The sequence below is a fragment of the Pundamilia nyererei genome, unplaced genomic scaffold, assembly GCF_000239375.1.
Source record: "Pundamilia nyererei isolate P.nyererei 1_Seehausen unplaced genomic scaffold, PunNye1.0 scaffold00087, whole genome shotgun sequence".
Taxonomy (NCBI): Eukaryota; Metazoa; Chordata; class Actinopteri; order Cichliformes; family Cichlidae; genus Pundamilia; species Pundamilia nyererei.
The window spans coordinates 1,903,925-1,911,550 of NW_005187488.1; the positions used below are offsets into that span (position 1 = coordinate 1,903,925).

The 7,626-nt window shown below is 44.8% G+C and overlaps 1 protein-coding gene across 1 annotated transcript in view; it reads left to right on the plus strand.

Moving 5' to 3' along the window:
* gli3 (GLI family zinc finger 3) overlaps positions 1 to 7,626 on the plus strand; it is a 96,292-nt gene that overhangs the window by 897 nt on the left and 87,769 nt on the right. The gene's annotated exons all lie outside the window — the stretch shown is intronic.

Here is a 7,626-nt window from a genome sequence, read left to right on the forward strand (position 1 = left end):
GGGGAAAAAACACTCTTAGAGTTTGGAAGTGAAACTTTATTGAACCTCAAATAAGCGCGCGCGGGGGTGTGGTGTATAGTGGCGTGGGATGAGACGGTGGGGGTCATATTTATGTGCATTTGTGATCATATTTCAGGATCTGTTATTGATTTGCTTTAACAAGCGAGAGACTCGGGGAAACACTTAGTGACGGCATACATGTTCAACTTTTTATTTCAATCCACCCAAAACCTGTGGCTGACCCTCCCCTTGACCTTTGACCTCCCCTTGCTTCACTATGGAGCACCTAGTCATTTATAGTTTTGTAATATTTAATTAGCCGAGACTTAAAATTGGAAAAACTCAAAACAAAATTGACAATAAATTATAACATTAAATTTCCTCATGAAATTATTTTTAGTTATAAAAACGGAGAAAATTAAAGTATTTGGATGATTTCATATAAATCTTTGTTTTCCCTGTCAGCATCCGCTAACCTGACGTAGTTAAAGAGACTCACCAGAGCCTCTGACAATTTGATTTGCATTGGAAAATTTTTAAAATGATGTTCTTCCCCTTAAGAAAGAACATATTTAAGCGTACATCACAGTGTGTTTGAAGGCATGCGCATGTGCTCAGAGAAATTTAAGCCCATTACACTGAGGTCTGTGGCCCTGCAGGGGTCCATGGGGGAGGTTTTATGGGGGACCCAAGCAAAATTAAATAAAGCATAAATCCTCTGAATTTTAGTTGATTAGAGTTTGTTAGTATTTAAAAAGGGATGGATATACTTCACATGCAAGGTGTCATTTAAAAAGTTACATCAATAATAATAATTATAGGAAGAAGAAGAAGAATAGAAAGCTCTCACATGGGCTTGTGCAGATTTAAAAAAAATGTGGGAACAGGGGAACAGAAGTCTGGTGTGTTCATTTTGGGGGTCCAGGACATGAAAACGTTTGGGAGCCCCCCCCGCCCTCGAGCCTCCACATGTGCAGATATTTGTTTGAAACTTTCCCTCCTGTTCCTCGCCAGCTGTTCCACATTTTATCTGCTCCTCTGCTCTCGGGTTTCATACAGACGACGAGGGTCCGAGGTGCTCAGCCATGCGGTGCAGCTCAAATCCTCCCTTTTTTTGTGAATGTGAGTGTTGTGTATGTGTGTGTGGGTTTTCTTTTTTCTTTTTTTTTGGCGCATGGCAAATTATTAACGGAGGTTTGGCTGCCTTGAGACGGAGCAGCGAGCGAACGCACGCGAAATAAGATGTTTAACAGGACACACAGATAAAAAAAATAAATCTCCTTTTGGGTGTTTTTTTATAAGCTTGCTCTCATCGTTCATCTTGTCTGAGCATTTGGCTTTGAGCGGGGCTTTTGCAGGTCTTGGTAACATTTGTCCAATAAAATAAAATAGGCACTGTCACATAAACTGTCATTTAATATTTCCCCCATTCTATTTTATTAATAATAACAAAATAACATTCGCAGAGCTGAAGCTGGAAAATTTACCACTGCACTCAGTTAAAAAATAAAAGCAGACAAGTCAGGCCTTAAAAATCTGAAAATTTTAGGCCTAAGCTTTATTTTTAAAATGACAACTTGAGGACAATTTGTAATTAAATTTTGTTTGCATGTATTTATGCATTTTTATGGCGTGTGACTTCTTAATTAAGCATTTTGAGATGATACTGGTAATTAAAAAAATTACACCGATAAATATTGTTCCCTGTATATCATCATAGGAGGCCCATGTCATTTTATTTTCAGTATAAGACATCACATTTAAATTTGACGATTAATCAACAATTCAGTGCTGATAGATCAAAATATGTAACATTTTTAAATGGTTAAATCAATTAAAAAATAATGGCTTCAATTTCTATAGTTACACAATAATCTAATGTATGTAATATATATTTTCCAAATATCTAATAAATAATAAATCATAAGAAAGGAAGTCCACCTTGTGAAAAATTGTAAAAGATAAATCTGCACACTGTCTGTGTGTATATCTAATTTTGCTGTTGCTGCTTTCACACGATACTATCTGAAAGTGGTGCACCTTTTCCAAATAAAGGACTTTGTCTCATTACAATGCAGCAGCAAGGATGAATGCAGCACTGTTTAAGATGCTAATCTTCTGGAATGAGATGCACAACTTAGAGCCATTCGCTTACTGTAGCCAGGAAAGATGTATCGTTGCCGCTCTGTGCTTCATAACTCCACGCGCGAGGAAAAGGCGGATAACGTTTCCCTCTGCAGGAATCGGTCCGTCAGATATCAGCGGCGGCGGCGGCAGCGTGCTGCTTTATCTCAACTTTAAAAATTTCTCTTTTATGCATGGGGACGTTGGCCGAGGACACCTGTGACCTGGTGACCTGGCAGAATAGGGGATGTCATGTTAATGCAGGGAGATGATGTGCTATTAGCTTTTGAGGTATGGCCTGCTCCTCTTTGTAAGGGCCTTATATTCACAGTTACAGGCAGTTTGTGTCCTCAGGCCTTTTTTGCCCTGTTGGAAGTATACCTGTTATCAGGTTTGTATGCAAGAAGCCCTAATGAGCTGTTTTGTTGTGCTAATGCCACGACCTGAAGCACTCAAAGAGGTGGCAAATGTTTTGTTAAAACGAGGGTAATGTGAGGGAAGTTGATTATCCTTTAGATAATGAGCACAGATGTGAGGGTTTTGTGTAATCGTGCTCACTTTGTGGGTTTTCCTGCAGGTTGCTGTTGGTTCGTTGATTTTTTTCCCCTCACTTTTTTGTACTTTTCCTAAAATTTCCTGAGAGGATAAAACTGACAGTTTCATTCTATGTAATAATAAAAATCAGCCCACATTGTGATTAGCTGTTGCTTTCCTTGCATACGGCTGGCGTAGTTGAATAGATGGCCCCCAAAAGAAATCTCTTACTCTCTTACTTTGATGATTTGGTACTTTGATATGTTGACATCAAATGAAACAGACACAGTGGGGAAAGAAAGAGGACAAGTCAGACAGAGGTAGTAATTGAGGGGAAAAAAAGGCTGTTCATGAGAGCGGGTGGAAATGTGTGTGTGTGTGTGTAAGTGCAGTTTGTGAGGCACGGAGGAGTGCTCTGAAAACTTGGGCTGAGACAGCAAACCTGAGGAGCGTCAAAATGTCTGGATGCATTTGCGTATGAGCAGAGACAAGAAGGGGTCTTCGGGTGTGCGAGGGCTTCTCCTTGGCCTCCTAATCCCCAGGCCCAGCCATCCCTTCAGGGCATGCCTCAGATCTGGCTCTCTGGCTCTGTGCGTGGACGACCCAGCTCCGCCAGCAGATTTAATATGCTATGTGTTCCTGCTCCCCCGGCTCCCCTCCACCTCAACCATCATTGTCCCAGAGCGGGACCCTCACTCGCTGTTTCAAGGAGCCTGCTAAAGGCACCTTTCAAGCCAAGGGGTGATGTCTTTGGATAAGGCGTATGGCGGGGAGGGAAAATAGTGATGAAGGCGATATGAGACTCGAGAAGGGAAAAATGTAATTTCACATATGTATATGACTCGCATTCAGGGATTGTAATTCACTTGGGTGTTTGCTAGCCAGCAAAAACAGTCGTACTCTGAGTGCACATTCATTCTCGTGCTCATTCACACTCTTATTTCTCTTTCTTGTTCTCTCATTCATACAGTTTTTTGTTTTTGTGTGTGTGCTGTTCTCTTTCTTACTGTCTTTTTTTTGTCTTCTAACTGCATGAAAAATAAAAAGGAAAAAAAAGTTGGAAAAGTTTTTTTTTTGCTATAGCTTTCGTCCTTTGGAAAGTCCATTTGCACCTGACAATTTGCCTCCCAGAGTGAGGTGAAGAAAACGGCAATAAAAAAAAATAGTGGGGGTGGGGAAACATTCACATAAATTTGAATCAAGTGGTTCGGATTTACGGTAGATGAAGCTGTGTTTGACAGCTCGACATAAGGCCTGCTGTAGGAGACGGTAAATTTTATTGCGGCAGAAACGCGGGCTTGTGTGCGAGGATCCAGTGGTGTGCCAGCTCGTGACTGGTGTTTTCTTTTCTCGCACACTTTGGAAGAGAAGCGGACAGGTCACGCCTGCGTGTGACTGCCGCTCATCTCCTCCTCTGTTTGCTGTAGCTGCTGTAAAAATGTCTTTAAGGCCGCCGTGTGAAGTGTAGCAGCGAGAGTTGAAGTGCTTTTAGTCCGGGGGCCCATTTGTTTGTGTGTAAAGTTTGTGCGCCTAAAGAGACAGTTTCCTGGGGCTCCGGGGCGGTGGCGGGTTTGGTGGGGGCTCTTTCTTAGTGCAGATGTGGCATTGTGTCAGCTTTGATGGGAGCCGGTTGTGGCATCCGTGAGGGGGTCTGTGCTTTCCTGTCAAGGGTGGCGATTGGGAGACAGATGAACTGGCCGCTTGCTGTGAACAATGATCCGTCACGTACCGCTGCTTCTTGACGTGTGGGGCTAGGCTGCACCGAGGCATCAGTTTGGGCACTAATTTTTTTTCCTCTGCCGTAACTGTTTAAACTGAGCCCTGTGTAGTGCATTTTGTTGCACAAAACACCTGCACTCACAGCAGTAATTAAGTTATGTGTTGTCATGCAACGATGCTCGCGCTGTGTGTTTGCAGCCCCGTGCTGCTTGTAGTTGTCTTTCAGTGGGAGTTATCGCCGAGCTTTGGTGAGTCCCCGAGTGGAGGTCAAGGGGGTGTCTGTTGTTTGGATGTCACATATAAATCCCAAGGTTAATACCTGAAAGAAGCGCAGGCCCAGACATTCTCTTTGCTCTCCAAACATGTTTTAGATGAGTACCTCTTTACCCGCTCTGCCGCCTTCGTTTCCGTCTGCCGTGGACTTGGGGCAAGTTGGAAAAGGAGGGGCGTGTGGGGCGGGTATCCCAAATAAACCCCTTTAGTGTGTTCTTTTCAGTAATGAATGCTAACAGACTCTGGCTCTAATAATGCCTCATCTTGGAAAAACAAAAGGGGAACTCTACTATCTGAGCAAATTTCTACCCGAACCTGAAAGAGCCCTCCTTTGACAGCGCAGCATTTGAAGACTAATCGTTTTTTCTCATGCAAAGCACGCTGTTTTAAGAGCCCGGGCCACGGAAAGAGAGGGGGCTGTGTTTTAACAATACTCCGCAGGGAGTGAGGAACAGGGTTCTGGGAGGGGAGGTAGGGTTGTAGAGAAGAGGGGTGGGGGGGGATTCCTCTCTCCTTTGCTCCTCAGACAAAGCCCGGTTCCTTTCAGTTTTGCATGGGGGGTAGGGTGCGTGGAGAAGAGGAGGGAGCGAGCAAGAGTTTGAGTTCCTTGAAAGAGATGGACTCGAGCCGTTTTTAATGACAGTTTGTCACCGTGGCCTCTCTACTTTCCAGGGAATTTGTTGGGCTGGCCTTGCAGTGACAGGCCTGGAAAGAAGCAGGCCTGAGAAAATTTATCGAGAAACAGAAATATTAACGTGTACATGGGGCCCTAAAACGGCTTTGGCTATTCCTGCCAGACTGGTGTTTTTATTAAGAGGGGTCGACATGCTTTGGAAATATATCTTATTCATGAAGAAAGCCAGGTTAGACTTCCCAAAGAATTCATTATGTTCCCCCAGATGCGGCTTTGTGGGTCGCAGCCGTCCCTTGGAGGACGTGGAGCGTGGAGCGCAACATTGTAAAAGCTCCCTCAGTGGGCATGGGAGTGCGAAGGGTTCCATTTGTCAAAGGTGCAAGAGTCTTTTTCCCCTCCTCAACACTTTCCCGGCTCAGTCTCAAACTCATTGTCTGAGCAAAGGCAGGACATTAGTCACTGCAACGCCACGGGAGCCTGCGGGGGCTAAGGACCAGCGCTCTGGAGCCCGAGTCGGACAGAGGGGAGGAGAGAGGGGAGAAGGAAGAACGGTGGGAGGGAAGGAGGGAGGGAACAAGTGAAAAAGGTGAAAGAAGGGCAAGAAAAGTGGAGGAAATGTGGGGTAGATGGAAAGTGAGGAAAAGAGAACATGGGAGCTCAGAGTATGTGTGTGGGAGAGGGAGAAAGACCGTGGGGGGGTTAGAGGGAGTGGAGTCTGTAGCTCTACCTCAGGGTTCAGTATGTAAGCCCCTGTCTACCCCCCAAAGCTGCTTTCACAAAGAGATTTACAAGACAGGTCTCCGGTGTGCTTTGCTGCCCTGCATTATGAGTGAGTGTGAGTGTGTAAATGTGTGTGTGTGTGTTTGACTTGGAAAAATGGGCCTTTCTGTTTTTCTATTCCCTGACTTATTTTCTTCTTTGCATCATCTATGCAAAAAAGATTTGGTCAAATTTACCAATCCAGACAGGTCAGACGCTCAACAGCCCCAGTGGAGCGGTGTGAATAACCTATTCCCCCTGGTGGCAGTGTTTGTGTGTGTGGGTGTGTGTGCATTCACGTGTGAATGTATTTCACAGATTCACACATACAAGGGATCCTGTTAGCTTTTGGAATTATTTATAAAGCCTGGCTTTTGTGTGGCGCCCTAAGTCCCTGTCTCCTCCCATTACTGCCTATGACTCTACCTGGGCTTCCTTCAGCTCCCTCAGCCACCCTCCCAGCCGAAGGAACTGAGTTTGGTGTTAAAGCTAAACCCTTTATCTGCTGCTGCTGCTACTTTCTTTTTCTTTATGTGCAATCGCTGAGCATTTTCATCCTCTGTAAAAAACAAAAAAGTTTTCTTATTCAGAAAGTCATAATGTGCAAAGACAAACACAAGTCGTGCACTTCAGAGCGACACACAAAGTTACCCAGAACCATCCCATATGGCCCTGATTACCCTGTAATCCAGGAAAGTTTTTTCCCCATCCCTTTTTTCTTGCACACACTGATGGGGTGAAGGTTTTTTTTATTTAGCGTGTTTTTTGAGATGCTTTATGTTAATGTTTGTCTTTTATTGAAACAAGCTGGAATGTGATTATAGTCCTGCTTGGTACATATGAGCAGCGAACTGCTCTAGTTTCTCCATCTCCCTCTGGCATAGAGATCAATGCAAACCAGCTAACGCAGGGTAATAAGCCATTAGTACACACATTGTTGCAGAGATTTACATACATCGACCGGTGAAGTGATAAACTAGGTTCCGTGTCCTAGAGGTAAGAATTATTGTGTGTGTGAGTGATTAGCTGAATGAACCCCGGGTTAGAGTAGGTGTGTGTGTGTGGGCACGCGGGTGTGTGTGTGTGAAGCATTGCTGGGTGATCTCCTTGCGACTGCCAGTCCTGTGTGATAGGTGCCAGATTGCGTAGCTGGGAGCCAGGTTGTCTCTGCTTGTCAGGAGTGCAAGGTGGAGGAGGGGAGATGTGAGGATGATTACAGTACACTGTTCCTCTGATCTGATTCATCACTAACTGTCTCTCCTGCAAAGGGTGAACTTATTATCCCTGTCTCAACTTCCACGGTGGAGCCAGCTGCTCTCCATGCTTCCCAATTAACCCCAGGCGCCCGTCAAACGCTCCAATTAAGGCCTCCTCCTCATCCTCCTCCTCGCAAATGTATTTGCCTGCGTTTGCCGGGCTGCTGGAGACGCTCGAACATGCGGCGGTGAGCGAGCCGAGCGTGTTTGTTTAGGAGCTGTCCTGAGAAATGGCGTTATAGCTCCCAGATTTATTTGAGGTGGGGTTGCTAACAGCTGAATGAAGTAAATACACCCAGATGTTTGGCTTCTTCACAATCAAGTTGG